General features: G+C 45.8%; 1 protein-coding gene across 12 annotated transcripts in view; it reads left to right on the top strand.

The window, feature by feature from the left end:
- DPF3 (double PHD fingers 3) overlaps window positions 1-22637 on the top strand; it is a 289593-nt gene that overhangs the window by 54973 nt on the left and 211983 nt on the right. Inside the window, exon 2 of one of the 12 annotated variants that reach the window (XM_078335319.1) lies at window positions 1-22637. This exon is cut by the window's left edge and continues 8518 nt beyond it; it is cut by the window's right edge and continues 23443 nt beyond it. The exons of the other annotated variants lie outside the window; for them this stretch is intronic. The gene's annotated coding sequence lies outside the window, so the exon portion shown is untranslated. 12 annotated transcript variants of the gene reach the window in all.

Genomic DNA, 22637 nt, shown 5'->3' with positions numbered 1-22637 from the left:
GCCTCTGCCTCCCGAGTAGCTGGGATTACATCACCACCTCGGCGTCCCAAAGTGCTGGGATTACAGGCACGAGCCACTGTGCCTGGCCAGTAATCACCATTTTTATGTAGTAAGTCTGGATGTTTCCAGTGTGAATGGACTGCTGTCTTCTCCAGGGTGCTCCTCTCCCCTCTCCCCTCTCCCCTCTCCCCTCTCCTTTCCTCTCCGCCCTCCCTTCCCCTCTCCTCTCCTTTCCTCTCCCCCCTCCCTTCCCCTCTCCTCTCCTCTCCTCTCCCCCCTCCCTTCCCCTCTCCTCTCCTTTCCTCTCCCCACTCCCTTCCCCTCTCCTCTCCTCTCCTCTCCCCCCTCCCTTCCCCTCTCCTCTCCTTTCCTCTCCCCTCTCCCTTCCCCTCTCCTCTCCCCCCTCCCTTCCCCTCTCCTCTCCTTTCCTCTCCCCCCTCCCTTCCCCTCTCCTCTCCTTTCCTCTCCCCCCTCCCTTCCCCTCCCTTCCCTTGTTTCTTTCATTCTCTCTCTCTCTCTCTCTCTCTCCCCCCCCCCCTTTCGTTCTTCGCAATCTTGGCTCATGGCTACCTCCAGCTCCCAGGTTCAAGTGATTCTCCTGCCTCAGCCTTTTGAATAGCTGGGATTACAGGTGTGCACCACCATGCCCAGTTAATTTTTATATATTTAGTAGAGAAAAAGTTTCACCATGTTGGTCAGGATGGTCTCAAACTCCTGACCTCAAGTGATCTCCCCCCTTCGGCCTCTCAACCTGCTGGGATTACAGGTGTGAGCCACCGTGCCCAGCCTGGTGTTGTGTTTTAACAATGGCATCAGTGACTTCCAGGAGCAGGCCCCTTTCGTGAAAGTCGACTTGACTGTGCAGGTTAGTTGGCTGCAGGGACAGCCTCCCTGGCCCTCACGCCTTCTCTGTGGCAGATGGCCTCATTCCCCGGGTGGGGTTATTGCAGCTGGCACTGGAGCCACTGCTTGCTGCCTTCCTTCACTGCCTGTGGAAGCCGTCACAGATCCCAGGAGGGGAGGCCAGAGCAAGGACAAAGCGAGCAGCAGGCTGGGGTCTTCACTTGAGGATCTGGGGCAAGACTTGTCATGGCCAGCTCCTTTCCTCTCTGCCCACAGATCGTAGACTGAGCTTCATGAAGGCTGTAGACAAACTGTCTGGCTTCTCAGCTTATCTTTCTAGAGCGGAAATTCTTTTGAAGGAGCCTGTAAATGTTATGATTGTGAACAGTGATCTTATTGTTAGTTCCTTAAGGGCTTGGACTAAGTCTCTAGTACCTGCCACAATGCCTGATGCATAGTAAGATGCAGAGAAATGCTCTTTTTTTTTTTGAGACGGAGTTTCGCTGGTGTTACCCAGACTGGAGTGCAATGGCACGATCTCGGTTCACTGCAACCTCCGCCTTCTGGGTTCAAGCAATTCTCCTGCCTCAGCCTCCCGAGTAGCTGGGACTACAGGTGTGTGCCACCATGCCCAGCTAATTTTTGTATTTTTAGTAGAGATGGGATTTCACCTTGTTGACCAGGATGGTCTCGATCTGTTGACCTCGTGATCCGCCCGCCTCGGCCTCCCAAAGTGTTGGGTTTACAGGCGTGAGCCACTGCGCCCGGCTGAGAAATGCTCTTCATTGGCATGAAACTCCCTGTAGACCCTATGGCTGGACAGCACAACAAGTGATCCTTTAGTAAAGTTTTCTTTTTTCCTTTGCCTTCCCCTGTGCATGATAAAGTGTGGTATCAGCAAAGCTTTCCCCCACCCTTATTCTTTGCATTTATTTTACTTAAAAAGTGATTTCTGGCCAGGCATGGTGGCTCATGACTGTAATTCCAGCACTTTGGGAGGCTGAGATGGGCGGATCACCTGAGGTCAGGAATTCGAGACCAGCCCGGCCAACATGGTGAAACCCAGTCTCTACTAAAAGTAAAAAAATTAGCTGGGTGTGGTGGTGGTGGTGGTGGTGCGCACCTGTAATTCCAGCTACTCAGGAGGCTGAGGCAGGGGAATTGCTTGAACCTGGGAGGTGGAGGTTGCAGTGAACTGAGATTGCTCCACTGCACTCCAGCCTGGGCAACAGAGGGAAACTCTGTCTTGAAAAGAAAAAAGTGATTTCCTTCTGACCCATTAAGTAAAGGTGATTGGACCTTCCCACAGGCCCCTCTCCTGTTCGCATTCTGAGAGAGGATGTTGGATAGGTTCTGTTTGGTTCTGCTTAAATCTATGAGTAGATTGACCAGCTTGAGAGACATTTTCTCCATCCTGGGAGCTCTCCTGTTAGGAATGTGGAGTCTTCTGAGGTCCCAGATCCAGATAAGACAAGGGCGGGAGCTCCCAGCGGGCTCCTGGGCACCATGTAGGAGGATGTCCGTCAGAGAAAAGGGAAAACAATTCATCCAGATAGGACGATAAAAGGAACGACATCACAGTAGGCATGGCAACTGCAGGGTAATCACACTCTCCCCACGAGGTGGTCAGGACCCCAAGGGAAGACCTAGTTTCATTGTGTTCTTTCTCCCTTTAGGGCAGGCGGGAGCAGGGAGGCATGGAGGAGGGGCGCTTCTCCAATGGCCGGAGTAGGCCAGGGGTTTTGCTCCTTATCCCCACACTGCTTCCCTGTTCTGACAGTTTCTCTGGAGTACTGGTGTGCTACCTGGAAGCATTCGCATTCGGTTGCTTTATTATCCAGGGTTGCGCTGGGAGGACGGTGGGAGAGAGGGAGCAAAAAGAGAGAGCGAGGGGAGCAGATCACTGGTCAGGGAAGTAGAGATGTGATACCATCCGCAGAACGCCAAGCTCTGTCCTCGGTGCCCCCTCCCCAGAGGCTCCAACCCCTCCTGAGAACACAGTGGTCAGCTTCCTGTTCCTCACTGGCTTCTTTGGGCCTGGATTTCCTCAGCGGATCTGAAGCCATGTTTAAGTTGTGCTAATTTCAAAGCCACTTGTGTCTCCCGCATCTCCCCGTGGCACCCGTGAGGTGAATGCTGGCCCTTGGGACGTCTGGGAATGCTGTCTCTGGCAGGTGGCTCTCGAGCACAGTGCACAGGTTTTAGGTGTCGAAGAGTCAAATAAAGGGGATGAACCATGAGGTTGGTTTTTGAGGGCTCTTGGGTGTCCTGCGCTTGGAAATCATTTCTCCTTTCCTGTCCCTGTGGGGTCATTATGCCTGGGTCAGACCTGGTTGCTGCCTCGCTGCTGGTCAAGTCATAGTTGCATGTATGTCTCGCTGCCACCCTGAATTTGGGATTTTACAAGTGGGCGAGGTAGCCAGACCACAGAGTGATCAGCCAGGGGAGGCTGATGCTCCATCTTCTCCTCTTCACCTGCACTCTCTCCCCCAGCTGTGGATGCCTAAAGACATTTAAGGGGTCTCCTGGGAAGCAGGCTGTTTGGCTTCTTTAGTCGGAAGGTCTGGAGCTCCTGCTGCAAGCTGGAGAAACTGCTGCCCCAGCTCCTTGTGGCTGTGGGTCACTTTGTAAAGGATGATTGCATTTTTCTATTGAGAGAAAATTCACACAACATGAAATTCACTAGACTAACCATTTTAAAGTGCATAATTCAGTGGTGGGTAGTACATCCACCATCACCCACATCTGATGCCAGAACATTTTCATCACCCTAAAAGGAAATCCTGCACTCGGGCAGCAGAGTCTCACTCCCCTGTCCCCCCACCCCTGGTAACCACTAATCTGCTTTTTGTCTTCATGGATTTCTCTATTCTAGATATTTCATAGAAATGAAGTCATGTAACACATGTGGCCTTTGTATCTGGCTTCTGTCACTCAGCATAATGTTTTCAGCATTCAGCTATGATGTTGCCTATTTCCGTGCTTCCTTCCTTTTTATGGCTGAATAATAGTCCCTTGTATGAATACGCCATGTTTGATTTACTCATTCATCTGTTGATAGATACTTGGGTTATCTCTGCTTTTTGGCTGTTATGATTAATGGTAATATAAACCTTCATGTACAATCCTTGCATGGACATACGATTTCAATTCTTTTGGGTATATGCCTGGGGAGGAATTTCTAGGTCATATAGTAACTCTACGTTTAAAGTTTTGAAGAACTGCCAAACCGTTTTCCCCAGTGGCTGCAGCATTTTATGTTCCCATGAGTGATGTAAGGGGGGAGGGGTTCAATTTCTCCACCTCTTTGCTGACATTTATGATTCTAGCCATCCCAGCACGTGTGAAGTGGTAGCTCCTTTTTTCTTTTCTTTCTTTCTTTTTTTTTTTTTTTCTTGAGACAGTCTTGCTCTGTTACCCAGGCTGGAGCGCAGTGGCATGATCTCAGCTTACTGCAACTTCTACCTTCTGGGTTCAAGTGATTCTCCTGCCTCGCCTCTTGAGCAGCTGGGACTACAAGTGCACGCCAACATGCCCAGCTAATTTATATATTTTTAGTAGAGACAGAATTTCACCATATTGGCCAGGCTGGTCTCAAACCCCTGACCTCAAGTGATCCACCCACCTTGGCCTCCCAAAGTGCTGGGAAAGTGTTGGGATTACAGGCATCAGATTCCGTGTCTGGTCTCATTTTTTTTTTTTTTAAATTTTTGAGACAGAGTCTGGAGTGCAGTGGCACAATCTTGGCTCACTGCAAACTTCTCCTCCCAGGTTCAGGTGAATCTCCTGCCTCAGCCTCTTGAGTAGCTGGGATTACAGGCACATGCCACCACACCTGGCTAACTTTTGTATTTTTAGTAGAGAAGGAGTTTCACCATGTTAACGAGGGTGATCTCGAACTCCTGGCCTCAAGGGACCCACCCACCTCGGCCTCCCACATTGCTGGGATTACAGGCATGAGCAACCGCTCCTGGCCTATTTACGCCTTTTAAAATTGGGTTGTCTTTTTGTTGAGGAGAAATGAGTTTATTTTAACACATGATTGTTTATTTCCCAGCCTCAGCATGGTGTGACCAGCCTGTGGAGATGGAGGAGTTTAGTGGGTCACTGAGAAGCAGGCACAGATCTTTGCCTATCAGGCTACTCCTGAATATTTTTTTGGGTCTCTTCCTCCCTGGCTATCCTTAAATGTTTTTTCCCCCAGAGTTCCTGTCATTGACTCAGTTCTTGTTTTGCTCCTGATTCTCTAGCTGACCTCCTTCGAACCCTTGGCACCCTTCCCCATACATAATGTTGGTTACTCCCCATGCACATATTCATCCTGGGCTTCTCTCTGGAGCTCTGCATTTGCATATCCAACTGGGACCTCAACATGATCAAAACTCACCATGCTCCCAAGCCTTCTTCTGCTCCCGGCTTTCCCATCAGGATGAGTGTTGTCATCGTCTACCTCATTGGCCAAGCTGGATGTTATCGGGGTCCCTCCTCTCTCTCTCTCAGTCATGTCTGCCCTCTTCCCACCCAGTCTTCTTCCTTTGCTATGGTAGTAGCTCTTCCTAATGTGTTATCAGTTCATCGCTACCACTCTGCCTTAGTTCAGGTCTTCGTCATTCCCATAGACTTTCTAGCTTTGAGTTACTTTCATCCATCTGTACTCTACCAGAATGATCCATTTATATCACTGCCTACTTCAAACCCTTCAGTGACTCCTTGTTTTCTGAAGGATCAACTTCCAACTCCTTTGTTGGGTGTATGAGCCCTCTACCTTCTCTCCAAGTCATATTCCCTTGTTCATGGTTTCCTCAGAACTTACTTCAGCCATGAGGAATTCCTTGAGGTTTCTTGGATAGGTTGTGTTCCCTCAAATCATCACGCCTTGAGTGCCCTGCTATTGGTATGAGTTAATATATGTGACCCAGGATAGATTTTCAGGACTGGATTATGGACCCAGTATAGCCCAAACCAAATACTAATATGGATAGAGAACATGGTGAGTGTGGGTTGGGTGTGGATTTTGGTTCAATCATTTATGTGAAAGAATTTGCAAACTGAATAGAAATTAGATGGCATTGTATTGCATTTATAAACTACCTGTATTGCAAAGGTGATGGAGTCTTCTGGGAAAATCTGGTATTTGCCCTATCTATAGTTCATAGTTACTTTTTGAACCAAAAACAGAGGATACTTGATAGGACAAGCATATGGGTACTTTGGGAGCTGATGGGACAAAATATCTGACATCTTATTTGGATTCCAAGACTGCCATAGCTACAGACTGCTAAGAACACCAGCATCTCTTACTTGTTTGGAGTCCCACCCCTTTAACCTCTGGATTTCCTGTAACTTGGCCTAAGGATATTAGTCCCTAGCTAGGGAAATTAAATGAAATTGAAGGAGCGATTTTTTACTCTTTTCTAAATACTTTTTAAAAACCTTTTATTTATCTTGGATTGCTTAGAGCATTATCTTTCTCCCTCAAACCTTTTTATTTTCTTAATTTTAATTTTTAAAAAGAAACAGTCTCCCTCTGTTGCTCAGGCTAGAATGCAGTGGTGCAATCATAGCACATCACAGCCTTGAACTCCTGGGCTCAAGCGATCCTCTTGCTTCAGCCTGGGGAGTAGCTGGGACTCCAGGCATGAAATATCACATCTGGCAATTTTTAATTGTTTTGTTGCGATGGGGTCTTGCTGTGCTGCCCAGGCTGGTCTCAAATTCCTGACCTCAAGTAATCCTCCCACCTTGGCCTCCCAAAGTGCTGGGATTACAGGCATGAACCACACCTAGCGCTTCCTCAAACTTTTCCTTGGAAAAATGTCAAGCCTTCTGAAAAGTTGTGAAAATAGTTCAATGAACACCAATATCCCCTTTGCTCAGATTCATCATTGACTAGCATTTTACTAGGTTTGTTTTCTCTCTCCTTACCTTTTATGTGTGGGTGTGCCTGTGTGAGCACGCATCTGTATTTTCAGGAAAGTGAGATGTAGTTCATAGTACACCTTCCTTTTCTTGGTACGTTTTCAAGCCTCTGACAAAATGCAGGCCAAAACTGAAGGCTTGAGTTCGCTGCTCAGTGCTGCCACTGACGGGAGCATACTTGGACCATCCTGAACAAGTTCTTCCCCTCTCCAAGCCTCAGTTTCCCCATCAATGAAATGAGGGCTTGGATCCCCTGTTCTTGAAGTCCTCTCCTTGTACTCAATATTCTACAGCCCCTGTGATGACCAGAAAAACCCAGCCCTTTGGGAAATTGTCAGAAGATACTTAATGGACTTGTGAGATGAACCCCAGAAATTTATGGCTCGCTGGGCTTTGGCCAGGACTGCATCTGGTTTATAACAAGGAGTGTTTTTTTTTTTTTGCTTGAGAGAGCTACCAGTGCTTTGCCTGCTGAGGAGAGGAGGTGGGCTTGGTGGGGTTTCTACCAGAAGGAAGCAGCAGGAACTCTGACCAGCTTGCTGCCAAGTGAGCAGACAGAGAGGCTTGGAACCCCCTCCCCCGCCACGTTTCCTTGAGGTGCCTGCTCGTTTTATCTGCCGTTTGCCTTGCTTCCCCCACACCCTTTTATAGCTCCTTTTGTTCAAGGATCTTGCCACCTCCTTTTTCTGTCCCTGGCCCACCTCCAGGTTAAATATCCAAGAAGGACAGCAGGAGTCTGAAGATGCTGATGACATAGGGGGCATTCATGGCTGGCCCCAAAGAAAGGCTTTCATAGGTGGGGGTGATTGATATGGCTTGCTGGAGGCTTCCACGGCGCTCCCACCCGCAGGGCCCAGGGCAGAGGTCTGAGATGCACCAGGCTTATTTTATGGCTTTAATTCCCATGAGTAGGATTGGAGAAAGGTTTAGTAAAAGAGAAAGGACTCAAATGTGTTGGGGTTGAGGGAAGGAACAAGTGAGATCAGGGTGACAAGGGGTTCATTTGTCCATTTGGTAAGTGTTTATTGAAAGTCTGCTATATTACGTATAAGAGCCTTTTGACCCAAAAAGTCTGAAATTTGGGTAGCAATCATTAATTTGTGTTAGATACTGTACTATGTTATAGAAGTGGTAGAAATAATGTTAATGATTGTCGTACTTCCTTCCCCGACAATCACATGCTAAGCATGTCACATCGCTTCCATTGACTCCTCCCAACAACTTGGATGGGGGGCTATTGTCCTCACTGTGCAAGGGAGGAAAGGGAGGCTTGGAACAGTGCCTTGTTCAAGGTCGGGGAATGAGTAGAGGTAGGATGGGGATTTGAGTTCAAGTCCGATTTCAAATTCCACACACTTCATCTCTGAGTCTCTTGTTCCCAAAAACTGTTTATGGACTGGTGCCAGTCTGTGATAGTTTTCACTGACCCAAAATATAAGGACAGTGTAACTGGATTTCTAATAACGCTTACTTTTTAAAATTCAGTGGTGCTGAACTGGGGCGATTTTGCCCCCAGGGGACATTTGGAAATGCCTGGAGACTGTTTTTGGTTGTTATAACTGGGAAGTGCCGCTGGGATATAAGAGTATTGGCCAGGGCTGCTGCTGAGCCTCCCACAGAGCATAGGACAGCTCCCCGTTCTCTTCCCTCCACTGCCATAGCAGAGATTTCTCCAGTCCAAAGAGTTAACAGGTCTGAGGTTGAGGAACTCTGATTTAATTTGAAAAATTCATCTTAAAATTACATTATCCTGACTTTTGGGATATATATTTAATGCCCTTCCTTTTAAGAAACAATGGTGTTAAAAATAAGTTGTCAAGACCATGTTGAACCCTCCAATTTTGTTGTTGTTAAAAATATCTTGGATTATGGCTGAGCATGGTGGCTCACGCCTATAATCCTAACACTTTGGGAGGCTGAGGAGGGAGGATCACTTGAGGTCAGGATTTTGAAACCAGCTTGGCCAACGTGGCAAAACCCTGTCTCTACTAAAAAGTACAAAAAAGTTAGCTGGGCATGGTGGCAGGAACCTGTAATTCCAGCTCCTTGGGAGGCTGAGACAGGAGAATCACTTGAACCCAGGAGGCAGAGGTTGCAGTGAGCAGAGTCATGCCATTGCACTCCAGCCTGGGTGACAGAGTGAGGCTCTGTCTCAACACAAAATATCTTGGATTGTGCAATTCAGACATCTAGGAATTACTTAATCTAGGAATTATAAAAAAAATATTGTTGGCCCAGCATGGTGGCTCTTGCCTATAATTCTAGTACTTTGGGAGGCTGAGGCGGGTGGATCACGAGGTTGGGAGTTAGAGACCAGCGTGGCCAACATGGTGAAACCCCGTCTCTACTAAAAATACAAAACATTAGCTGGGCGTGGTAGCAAGTGCCTATAATCCCAGCTACCGGGGAGGCTGAGGCAAGAGAATTGCTTGAACTCTGGAGGCAGAGACCGTACCACTGCATTCCAGCCTGGGCAACAGAGTAAGACTCCATCTCAAAAAACAAAAAACAAAAATGAACAAAAAAAACCCCTGTTTATTAGGGATTAAAGAAGGCAAATATCTCAGGTTCTAAGTAAGGCAATGCCTGGTGATGGGTTCTTGGGGCTTCTGGAGTTTGATTTAATAACAAATATTTGGGCTGGGCGCAGTGGCTCACGCCTGTAATGCCAGCACTTTGGGAGGCTGAGGTGGGCAGATTGCCTGAGGACAGTTTGATACCAGCATGGCCAACATGGTGAAACCCTGTCTCAAAATTAAACAGACAAACAAACAAACCAACCCCAAATATTTATTGATCACATGTTGTCATGTATAATGCAAGGCCTTATGGGAGGTCAAAAGGAATTTTGCCCTAATGATCTTAATGAGCTCCATAGGACAAAAAGGGAACACATATAAAGTGAAAAACAAGGAAAGCCTGGCAGATGATGGTTCAATTTATTTGCTGATTGATGTTAATGAGGCAAACAAGAGGTTTCTACCAGGAGGAGCTTGAGGTTCTTGATTTGAGTTGTCCATCAAGTAGAGCAGGTGACCCTGGGTAAGGCTTTCTTACTGCTCTTGTATCTTGGAAGAGGGCCCCTCAAGCCCGAGTGAGAAAGCTGTTTCTGATATCGCCTTTCGTCCTGTCTCCAGTGGGACACCCAGTCCTGCGAATTCTATTTTGGGAATGTTTCTAGAGCCTGCCCAGTCTTTTCCTAGTCTGGTGCATGCTCCACCCCGTGGCCAGGGTAATCTTGCTGAAACAGAAATCTGCTCACGTCACCCACCTCTGCTTAAAACCTTCAGTGATTTCCTCATTGCCCACAGGATAAAGTCCAAACTCCTTGGCAAGTCACTCTTGGCTCCGTCCACTGGGCCCAGCCTCCCTGTTCAGTCTTCGTCAGCCTTTGCTCCTCGTTGCTTCTCTCCCTGTGGTCTGGATGCTCCAGATGGCTCTCTCTGTGCAGGCTGCTGACCCGCTCCTTTCCTCTCTTTTCTATCTTTGGAATCCCCTTTCCTCTCTTTTCTACCTGGTAAAATCATACTAATTTTTTAATTTAATTTTTCGTTTTAGACAGGGTCTCACTCTGTTGTCCGGGCTGGAGTGCAGTGGCACCATCACAGTTCACTGCAGCCTCGACCTCCCAGGCTCAAGCGATCCTCTCGCCTTGGCCTCCCCAACTGTTGGGATTATAGGTGTGAGCAGCGCACCTGGCCCATGCTGACCTTTTAATGCTTGTCTCAATCTTCTCCTCTGGAAGATGCCCCAGACCCTGCACACAGGGACCACTTCCTCACTTCTCCCCACGGGTCTGTGAACCTGTTGAAGGCAGCACCTGCTGTTTTTATGCTGCGTTGTGTGACCGTATACCCAGCATGCTTCTTAGCACAGGCAGGTACGCAATCACGGCTTGTTGAGTAGAAAACAAATGGATAAAGGAGGGATAACTTAAAGTGGAGATAATAATGTTTAACCTTTGTTACCACCAAGACTGCTTGTGGCATGTATGTGAGCATATTTTTTGAAGAATTCTGAAAAAAAACGTAAGGCTCTACAAATGCAAAGCAAGGTATTCATTATTGTTTTCAAAAGTAGAGATGATTAACCTTTGAACTATGATATCACCATTATACATTGTATTTTTTTTTGAGTCAGGGTCTGCTCTGTCACCCAGGCTAGAATGCAGTGGCATGACCTTGGGTTACTACAGCCTAAAGCTCCTGGGCTCAACTGATCCTCCTGCCGCAGCCTCCTGAGATGCTGGGACTATGGGCATAAGCCACTACAGCTGGCACATTTAAGAGAAAAGGGGGCCAGGCACAGTGGCTCACACCTGTCATCCCAGCATTTTGGAAGGCTGAGACAGGCAGTTCACCTGATGTCAGGAGTTTGAGACCAGCCTAGCCAACATGGAGAAATCCTGTCACTATTAAAGGTAAAAAAGAAAATTAGCTGGTTGTGGTGGCGCACGCCTATAGTCCCAGCTACTTGGGAGGCTAAGGCAGGAGAATCGCTTGGAGCTGGAAGGCACAGGTTGCAGTGAGCTGAGATTGTGCCCCTGCACTCCAGCCTGGACAACAGAGTAAGACTCTGTCTCCAAAAAAAAAAAAAGAGTAAAGGGAATGGTGGTTGAGTACTAGGAATTGGTATACTGAGGCGACATGTAGAAAAACCCAGGTGGCCAGAATATTGCACAATTCAGCAAAGATATGCCTTGTTGGCGCAGGAAGCAAACACGGCTTGGCTTGTGACTCAGTGGCATGGACCTGCCTGGAGGCCTCTAGTGACAGCACACCCTTTTCTTCTCTGGAACTAGGGCTGAAGATAGAGAGGGCCACGGCAGGAGGGAAGAGGGCCTTGATTTTCTTTCTCTTGTGTGTTCCACTTTCTTCTCTTTCTGATTCTTCCATTTTCCAAATATTGTTTTAACCACCCCAAGTGGAACATGGCACATGAAAGAAGCAATAAAATGGAAGAAGAGGCTATTGGACTAACTTTTACGATTGACATCTGGGAAATGTGTCTTATTCCCAGCACCCCACCCCAGGCTTTAATTCCATCCAGGGCAGGTATTTTCTTTGTATACTTTTGCATCCTCTGCAGGTGCCTTGCACATAGTAGGTGTTCATGAATGCTTGCTGAATGAATGAATGAGCTCCTAAGTAGGAATGAAGTTGACCTCTTGTGCCAATTCCTTGGTGCGTCATCTCTTCTCTCTCCTTTTCCCTGAAAAGAGGGGTTCTTCCTCCTTTTAGCCAGATGAGGATAAAGGCAATTTTCTTTGGCACTTCCTCTGGAAACTCTTATTGTCACCTACAGGTTTGAGTCTAGGGACTGGATCCCTCACTTTTCAGACCCCTGAAGGTTGCCCATAGCAGAAAGGAAGATGGGGGAGTAGGCAGAGTGCAAGGAGGAAGCTTAAAGGATTAATTGGTTAAACTTTATTACAAAGGCTGGTCCTATTGTTTACAGGCCATTAAAAACCATTATCATCTTCCCAGGCCAGGCAGACAGCAGCCAGCTGCTTTGATGCATGTCTTAGGGAGATAAGGAAAATTTATCCCTTGTTTTGACTTCACAATTTCTTCTTGGTTTATTATCGGACATGCGATTCAACTTTCTCTCCATATGTCCCTGATCTCAAGACAACTTTTTCAAGTTGTTGGCAGGAGAGGTTCAGGTTAGACTCCTACAATTTTTAGACTTGGAAGAGCCCGCTGAGATCAATGAGTGTCCCTAGCCTGCCCCCTCCCTTTCCCGCCTCCGCCCCCATCTGTATTTTTCCTCCATGGCAGAGCAGTTCCTAGACTCTCAAGTAATTTGTACTTATTGATCTCTCAGGAGGGCAGACTTTTCTCATGACCTTCAGTGAATCCTCCCACCTCCACGGTCACATCTACTCTGCAGAGAGGACTTCCTGGAGCTCGCCTGCCTCATTCCCAATGACCAGCTCCTTACTTAGCATCCGCAGGGTACTGTGCAGATAGATGGAGTTTTCTTAACTGCCATCTTCTGTGATAGGTGTATCTAGGGTTCCCCTGAATGGTCTGGGCAGAGCCTGTGGGGGCCCTCATCCACACCCCAGACAATCTGTCTTCCTCGGGGCCTTCTTGAGAGTGTGACTTTCCATCTGGATAGAAACAGGCAATGGGATGTAGGCTGTGCCCATCCTGCAGTGTTCGGGTTATCCTGTGAAATTTTCTAGGTTCTAGACCTGAACCTGAAAAGAAGCCCTGAATTGATACTGAACTTACTTTTAGCTTGTTGATGAAAGAGTTTGAGTGTGCTCTGTGAGAGTGAGTGAGCCAGGGTGGCAGATATTAGGCACTCACATGGTTGTTGAGCAAATGAATGAATGGATGTAGGGAGCAAAAATGTCAGCCATTACCAAGTTGCTCTTTGTGGGTCTGTGTATTCAATTCAGTATTTACGGAGTGTCTGCTCTGGGGAAGAGCTGGTGCTGGGGGATGGGGTCAGAAAGATGTATAAGATCTAGTTCTTTTCCTGAAAGCTAGACTGAAAAGAGAACAAATAAAGAAAAAAAGAAAAATAAATAATAATTTAAAAAAAGATCTAGTTTTTGACCTCCAAGAGTTTACATTTAGAAGAGAGAGACAGACTCATTATAAGACAAGGCATAGGCTGGGCAGGGTGGCTCATGCCTGTGATCACAGCACTTTGGGAGGCTGAAGTGGGCAGATCACCTGAGGTCAGGAATTTGAGACCAGCCTGGCCAACATGGCGAAACCCCGTCTACTAAAAATACAAAAATTAGTTGGGCACGGTGGCGCGTGCCTGTAGTCTCAGTTACTTGGGAGGCTGAGGCAAGAGAATCACTTAAGGCCGGGCACGGTGGCTCAAGCCTGTAATCCCAGCACTTTGGGAGGCCGAGGCGGGTGGATCACGAGGTCAAGATATCGAGACCATCCTGGTCAACATGGTGAAACCCCGTCTCTACTAAAAATACAAAAAATTAGCTGGGCACGGTGGCGCGTGCCTGTAATCCCAGCTACTCGGGAGGCTGAGGCAGGAGAATTGCCTGAACCCAGGAGGCGGAGGTTGCAGTGAGCCGAGATCGCGCCATTGCACTCCAGGCCTGGGTAACAAGAGTGAAACTCTGTCTCAAAAAAAAAAAAAAAAAAAAAAAAAAAGAGAATCACTTAAATCTGGGAGGTGGAGGTTACAGTGAGCCAAGATTGTGCCACTGCACTCCAGCTTGGGTTACAGAGTGAGACTCCGTCTCCCGCTCCCCCCAAAAAAGAGAGCATATAGGAAAGCTTTGGCTGGTTGTGGCGGCTCACGCCTATAATCCCAGAACTTTGGGAGACTGAGGTGGGAGAATCACTTGAGCTCAGGAGTTTGAGACCAGCATGGTCAACATGGTGAAACTCCATCTCTACTAAAAATACAAAAATTAGCTGGATGTGGTGGCGGGCACCTGTAATCCCAGCTACTCAGGAGACTGAGGAGGAAGATGTCTTAAACCCGGAAGGTGAAGGTTGCAATGAGCCAGGATGGTGCCACTGCACTCCAGCCTGTGCGATAGGGTGAGACTGCCTCAAAAAAAAAAAAAAAGATAATAAAAAAATAAAAAGAAAGCAACTTGAAGGAGCGCAAAGAGTTGTAGGTTAACTCTCAATGAGAGCATCAGGAGAACTTCCCGGAGGAGATGATTTTTAAGGATTTCCACGAACAGGGAGAAGAAGGGGGAAGGAGATACGGGTGAACACCAAGCGCAAAACTGTGGCCACCTGGGAGTGTTCTCAGTTTGCCCTGGACTGTCCTGGCAGCCCCAGTCCAAACCCACGTCCCTCCTGCAGCCAGGGTGCCTCCAGAGCCATCTCACACAGCACCGAATAATCCCAGGAATTTTTCCAGGCATATGACCCTGGGGCTAGGCTCCGGGCAGACATTCCTTTTCTCCACTTTCCTCCTCCACTGTGCAGGTGCCCCTTATTTCTGGATTTTGCTCTCCTTGGAGGATACCCTGGAGTTGGAGAAGGTAGATAAGCTTCCAGTGCCTGATCCCTCAGCTTCTAGAAGAGATTTCTTTACCTCTCCCTCCACTTCCTCACTGCCAGGACAAGAACTACCCCTTCTTCAGGCTTTGCTCATGTGGTCGCCTCTCCTAGAAGGCCTTCCATCCATTCCTGTTTGTCCAAATCTGTGCACTCTTCCCCAGGGGCTCAGCTTTCCTACAGCTGGAAGGAAGCATAGCATTTTCTGAGCTCCCTAAGCATAGATCGGCCTCTCCCTATTTCTCACAATGATTGTCACTGGGTGCCTGTCCCATAGATGAAGGTAAGAAGGAGTTTCCTACTCCGTTTTATTGCAAACAAGTATCCAGGATAAATGTGATTTTTAACACATTAAAACACTTATATACCTCCCCACCCCCCAATTCTTCCTAGTTCTCAAGGTAACTGCTTAGTTACATTTCAGGGAGTGGGAGGAAGCCAAGAAAGAATTCTGAGTCTTGGGTAGCAGGATCGAGTGCAGAAATGTCTTGGAAGTGGAAGATTCCCCTGACTCCGCACCACAGCAGCGCTGCAGCCCATATATAACAGTGGGCGAGCTCCCCCTCGCCGCCTCGCTTATCTCTGCTTCACATTCACAGACTCACCAGCCTGGAGTCTCTCTGGATGTTGGCCAAGCCAGTTGGGAATGCATAATTGCTGAGATACGGGATGGGGCGCGTCCGCCATGTCCTTGCATGTTGCAGTGAAGGTCTCCTTCTCTCCCTTGTTCCTCCCTCTTAGCCTTTTCTCTGGCATTGGGAACTAAGCTTTCTGGTCTCACCTCTGTAATCTTCGAAAGAAGGAAACCCAGATTCCACGTTGGCAGTTGGCTGTGCTAGTAATTAGGGAAACCCCTTGGAGAATTGGAGGGAGATTTGGGTGAGCAGATTTAGACCAAATGGCGTCCAGCTAGCTGCCATTTTGAAACCTCAGCTACAGTACCTGGTGAGCTTGAAACCTTCCCTGCAACCACTGCCCTCCCTCGCCAGCTCATTTGGTTTTTGTGACTAAGACTTTGGTTTTGCTTTGGTGTCCTTCTGTTTGCTTTTTGTACTGGTAGCAATAGGGATGAGAGAAGGAAAGGCCTCTGAAAAGAAGATTCTAGTCTGATGGGATCAAGAGCTTCTGGGAAATTGGGTGAGATCTTCATGGGTCATGTTGATGCTCAAAAAGTTTCGAGTTTGGGAGCATTTTGAATTTCAGATTTGTGAATTTGAGATGTCCGACCTATAGGGGACATCAACATATAAAGGGGATAGAATTCAACTTATGACACTCCCCTTCCTTCTAAAAAATTCAACTCATAACACTCCCCTTCCTTCTAAAAAAAATCAGTGTTTTTGGTGGTGTTTTTTGAAAAAGAAAAACCTGTATACGATAAAAAAATTTAAACACTATAGAAAGTAAATGAGAGCAAAAAGTAAATCTAAGTCTTCCTCACCCCTCTTCTCACATCCTCAGACCCTAGTCTTTCAATATCGACTTACCCGTTTTGTTTTTTCTTCTGTATCTTTCTGGTGATAGTATGTGAACATAAATATAAGGCCGGGCGCGGTGGCTCACGCCTATAATCCCAGCACTTTGGGAGGCCGAGGCGGGTGGATCATGAGGTCAAGAGATCAAGACCATCCTGGTCAACATGGTGAAACCCCATCTCTACTAAAAATACAAAAAATTAGCTGGGCACGGTGGCATGTGCCTGTAATCCCAGCTACTCAGGAGGCTAAGGCAGGAGAATTGCCTGAACCCAGGAGGCGAAGGCTGTGGTGAGCCGAGATCGCGCCATTGCACTCCAGCCTGGGTAACAACAGCAAAACTTCTTCTCAAAAAAAAAAAAAAAAAAAAAAAGAACATAAATATATATCTATCTTTTTATTTTTTTCTCCCTTAAAATAGTAGCATTCCAAAGTGCCCTGTACTGCTCCTTTAAAAAAAATTTGACAATCTAGGACATAGATTATTTTATTTAATTTTCTGACATGGAGTTTTGCTCTTATTGCCCAGGATGGAGAGCAGTGGAGCAATCTTGGCTTACCGCAACCTCTGCCTTCTGGGTTCAAGGACTCCTCCCACCTCAGCCTCCCGAGTAGCTGGGATTCCAGTTGCTTGCCACCACACCCAGCAATTTTTTTGTGTGTTTTTAGTAGAGATGGGATTTCACCGTGCTGGTCAGGCTGGTCTTGAACTCCTGCGCTCAGGTGATTCACCCACCTTGGCCCCCCAAAGTGCCGGGATTACAAACCACCATGCCCAGTCTAGGACATAGATTATATCTGGCCTGTTTTTAACAGATGCATAGCATTTCACTTGTATGGACAAATCATGATTTATGTAATTTTATCTCTTTTTTTTCAATACAGGATCTCACTCTGTCACTCAGGCTGGAGTGCAGTGGCATGATCATAGCTTACTGTAGCTTTGAACTCCTGGGCTCAAGTGATCCTCTGACCTTAGCCTTCTGAGTAGCTAGGACTACAGGTGCATTTGACAGTGCCTGGCTAATTAAAAAAATTTTTTTGTGGAGATGAGGTCTTGCTATGTTATTCAGTTTAGTCTTGAACTCCTGGCCTCAAGCGATCCTCCTGCCTTGGCCTCCCAAAGCTCTGGGATTACAGGCATGGGCAAGTGCACTCAGTAAATTTCACCTCCATTGATGAACATTTAGATGATTTCCAATCTTTGCTGCAATAAAACAATTTGTTTATGCCTTTCTTTACCCAGGAGCATAAGTCATCTACACATCTCACTCCTTTCTAAAGTTCTTATATAGTATATATATTGAGTATGTTTGAGAAATATTTGTTAAGTTTGTACCATGGACAATATTTGATATTTCATCATATTGAGGTCAGCATTTACTCAACCTAGTGGCTTCTCCTAGATTGTTTCTTTCTAGAAAAAAGTCAGTAATACAAATTCTTTCTTGTCCCTTTTTTGGTGGAGACAAGGGTCTTGCTATGTTGCCCAAGCAGGTCTTGAACTCCCAGGCTCAAGCTATCCTCCTGCCTCTACCTTGCTAAGTGCTGAGATTATAGGACTGAGCTGCCAGGCCCAGACTTTTTTTTTCTTGTTTTGAGACAGAGTCCCACTCTGTTGCCCAAGCTGGAGTGCAGTAGTGTGACCTCAGCTGACTGCAAACTCTGCCTCTTAAGCTCTGCCTCCCACCTCAGCCTCCTGAGTAATGTGCATGCCACCACACTTGGAAAATTTTTTTTTTTTTGAGACAAGAGTCTCTCTCTGTTGCCCAGGCTGGAGTACAGTGGCACGATCATGCCTCACTTCAACCTTTCCCTCCCAGGTTCAAGTGATTCTCCTGCCTCAGCCTCCCAAGTAGCTGGGATTACAAATACGAACCACCACACCTGGCTAATTTTTGTATTTTTAGTAGAGATGGCGTTTCATCATGTTGTCCAGGCTGGTCTTGAACTCCTGGCCTCAAGTGATCTGCCCACCTCAGCCTCTCAAAGTGCTGGAATTACAGGAGTGAGCCACCGTGCCCAGCCTAATATTTAAAATTTTTTGTGGAGATGGGGTTTCACCGTGTTGTCCAGGCTGGTCTTGAACTCCTGACCTCAAGTCATCCTCCCACCTTGACCTCCCAGAATGCTGGGATTTAGGTGTGAGCCACAGTGCCTGGCTGAAAACTTTTGCCTGTAAATCTCTAATTTTGATTGTTCATCTTTGTTTATTCCTTAGCATAGGTTTCTAGAAGTGGGTCAAATAATCTGAAAATCGCTAAGGTTTTGGGCCGTAACTTTTTTTTTTTTTTTTTGAGATAGAGTCTCACTCTGTTGCTCAGGCTGGAGTGCAGCAGTGTGATCTTGGCTCACTGCAACCTCTGCCTCCCAGGTTCAAGCGATTCTTTTGCCTCAGCTTCCCAAGTAGCTAGGACTACAGGCGTGCACCACCATGCCCAGCTAATTTCTGTACTGGGACCTGTAGTAAATAAGAATAAATAAAAGGTTCCTCTTCAAAGCTTTCCTCTTAGTTCATTATGAATAAATAATAGTTTCTTCAAAGGTTAATTTACTTTAAAGCTTTTGCTAATAATCTTAAAGTCGCTGTTAGTCATAATAAAGAAATAAGTGCATCCCGTGTACTTAGTTCTTACACTTTAACCTAGATATTTGCCCTGACATGCCTGGAAAAGCCCAGGCAGTTCTTAAGTCAAAGCTTATTCCCCTTCCTTATTTGGAAACGTTATCGCTTTTCTAAGCATTCCTCAAGTTACTTCATCTTTTCTTTTGTTCTTCTCTGCCTTAACTTCGTTAGAAAATTTCCAAGTGTTTAGCCAATCGGATCAAGAGCATAGAGCGTGAGGTCCTGTTCCTGTCAATGGGAACTGGACGCAGCAGTAGGGCGACTGCATCAGGTTATGAAAGTCATAAATGTCCCTGTCTCCTCTGTTCAGGTGTGCTCTCTCGGCATGACTGCCGCCGCGTTGCACCCCTTCCTGCAGGAAGTAAAGCTAGCCTTGCTGAATAATCCATCGACGTGGTGTGGATTTTCCCCAATGTTATGGACGCATTTTCAACAGGGCCTTAACTTTAACCTTCCTGCTAAAGCTTCTATAATAGTATTCCTGCTAAATTGCGCTCTAGAAATGTATGTTTATATTTGTCCCAGCAGAGTGCTCATCTCTCCCTACAATACTAGCATTATCATTAAAGCAAAGACAAAAGAAAAAATATCATTCAAGCAAAAAACAGAAATAAAACTCATTTGGCATATGAAATGTGCTCATTTGGTTTGGGAAATATGGCATTTCGTTGTTTTAATTTTAGCCTGTTTATTAGATATTCTTATTTCCTCTTTTGTGGTTTCTCTGTGTCCTATGGCCATTTACCTATTGAGATCTTAATGCTTTTTATATCAATTTGCATGATACTTCATATATTAAGAATATGAGTTTGTCATACATGCGGCAAATATTTTCACCAGTTTGCACCTGTGCTTTTAAAAAGTTCCTTTTAAACTGTGGCATAATTTACATTCAATAAAATACACTCATTTAAAGTATATGGTTCTGTGAGTTTTGACAACTGTGTATGCCCATGTAACACAGCAGAATATTATTATTATCCCCAAAGTTCCTTAGTGCCTCTTTGTCATTACCCCCTCTCTGTCACTATAGATTAATTTTGCTGGTTCTAAGAGTTCATATAAATACAATCATATACCATCTACTCTTTTTTTTTTTATAAGATAAGTTCTTGCTTTGTTGCCCAGGTTGGAGTGTAGTGGTGCGATCTCAGCTCACTGCAACCTTTGCCTACTGGGCTCAAGCAATCCTCCCACCTCAGTATCTCTAGTAGCTGACAGGTACATGTCACCACAGCTGGCTAACTTTTTGCATTTTGAGTACAGATGGGGTTTTGCCATGTTTCCCAGGCTGGTCTTGAACTCCTGGGCTCAAGCAGTTTGAGCCTTGGCCTTCCAAAGTGCTGGGATTACAGACGTGAGCCACCATACCTGACCACTACCTACTCTTTCGAATCTAGCTTATTCCACTCAGACTTTAAAAAAAAACATGTTGTTGTGTATATTAGTAGCTAATTTTTAGTCCTAATACCAATGCAGTAACATCTTCTTTTTATTGCTGAGTTTTCCATTCTATGAATATCCCAAAATATTGTAATCGTTCACCAGTTGATGGACATTTGGGTGGTTTCCAGTTTTTGGCTATTATGAATCAAGTTGCCATGAGCATCTGTGTGTCTCTTTTTTGACATACCTTTTTTCCCCATTTCTTTTGTATAAATACTTAGTAGTGAAACTTCTCAGTCACATGGTTAAGTGCCTGTTTTTAGAATAAGCAGCTACCATACTGTTTTCCAAAGTGGTTGCACCATTGTACATTCCCATCAGCAGTAGCTGTGCTTTTAGTTGCTGTACATTCTCACCAGCAGTTGACATGATCAGTCTTGTGAATTTTAGCCATTTTAGTGGGTGTGAACGGTAGCTCAGCTCACTGTAGTTTTAGTTTGCATTTCCCTGATGACTACCGATGCTGAGCATATTTTCATGTGCTTATTGGCTGTCTTTTGCGCAGGGCCTGTTCAAATCTTTTGTGTGTTGTTTGCCTTATTACTAAATTGCCAGAGTTCTTTATATATTCTGGATATAGATCCTTCGTCATATATGCATATACATGTATGTGCTATGTATGTACTGTGTATATACATATCAATATATATATGTACTATGAATCTTTTCTCCCAATCTGTGGCTTGTCTAATTATCCTCTTAAGAGCATCTTTTTTTTTTTTCCCTGAGACAGAGTTTTGCTCTTGTTACCCAGGCTGGAGTGCAATGGCACGATCTCGGCTCACTGCAACCTCCACCTCCTGGGTTCAAGCAATTCTCCTGCCTCAGCCGCCCAAGTAGCTGGGAATACAGGTGTGCGCCACCAGCTAATTTTTGTATTTTTAGTAGAGATGGGGTTTCACCATGTTGACCAGGATGGTCTTGATCTCTTGATCCACCCGCCTTGGCCTCCCAAAATGCTGGTATTACAGGCGTGAGCCACTGCGCCCAGCTAAGAGCATCTTTCAAAAAAAATTGTAGTAAAATATACATAACATAAAAAATGCCATTTTAATCATGTTGAATATTTAGTGGTATTAATTATGCTTCCATTGTTGTGCAACCTTATACCCTATCTTGAACAATGTATTTTTAATTTTTAAATTTTTATCTTTTTAGAGACGATGTCTTTGTTGCCCACACTGGGGTGCAATGGCATGATCAAAGCTCACTGTAACTCGAACTTGTGAGCTCAAGCGATTCTCTCACCTCAGCCTCCTGCAGAGCTGGGACTGCAGGCGTGAGCCATCACACATGGTTAATTTTTAATCTTTTTTTGTAGAGATAGAGTCTCTATGTTGCCCAGGCTGGTCTAGAATTCCTGGTCTCAATGATCCTCCCGCCTTGGTGTCCCCATGTGCTGGGATTACAGATATAAGCCACCGCACCCAGCATAACAATGTCTTTTGAAGAGCAGAAATGTAAAATTTTGAAATCTGAGTTATTTTTTTCCTTTCGTGAGTCCTGTTGTTTGTGTCCTAAGAATCTTTGCCTACACTAAGGTTCTGAAGATTTTTCCCATGTTTTCTTTGGAAGTTTTTTTTTTTTTTTTGAGGCAGAATCTCGCTCTGTTGCCCAGGCTGGAGTGTAGTGACTCAATCTCTGCTCACTGCAAGCTTTGCCTCCCGGGTTCAAGGGATTCTTGTGCCTTAGCCACCTGAATAGCTAGGATTACAGGTGTGTGCCACTATGCCCAGCTAATTTTTTTTTTTTTTTTTTTTTTTTTCCCAGCTAATTTAATAGGGGTTTCATCTATTGAATCCCAGCTTGTTGGCCACGCTGGTTTCAAACTCCGGGCCCCAAGTGATCTGTCTACCTCGGCCTCCCAAACTGCTGGGACTCCAGGCCACCACACTCGGCCTTCTTCTGGAGTTTTCAAAATAATTTTAGCTTTTCTTTCATTCTCTGATCCATTTTATTTTTTTTGTGTACGACATGAGGTAAAGGGAGTGTTTATTGACTTTAAAAATATAGATATCCAGGTAAAAGAAGTGAAAATAGGTAAATGTTAATTAGTATTCATTTTATTGTCCTCTGATTTATTCCATTGCTGTGTAGCTTAGAAATTCCAACCCCATTCAGCTATCAGATAGATATTCACCTATATAATCTGAACTTTTTTAAACCTCAATTCTTTGTGTGTGTGTTTGGTGGTGTCTTGTTCTGTCGCCTAGGCTGGAGTGCATTGGTGCAATCTTGGCTCACTGCAACTTCCGTCTGCTGGGTGGGTTCAAGCGATTCTCCTGCCCTGGCCTCCTGAGTAACAGACTATAGGCTTGTGCCACT

This window comes from Callithrix jacchus, chromosome 8 (assembly GCF_049354715.1).
Source record: "Callithrix jacchus isolate 240 chromosome 8, calJac240_pri, whole genome shotgun sequence".
Classification (NCBI taxonomy): domain Eukaryota; kingdom Metazoa; phylum Chordata; class Mammalia; order Primates; family Cebidae; genus Callithrix; species Callithrix jacchus.
The sequence above is the reverse complement of the archived record's forward strand: the minus strand, read 5'-3'. Positions and strand labels throughout refer to the sequence as shown.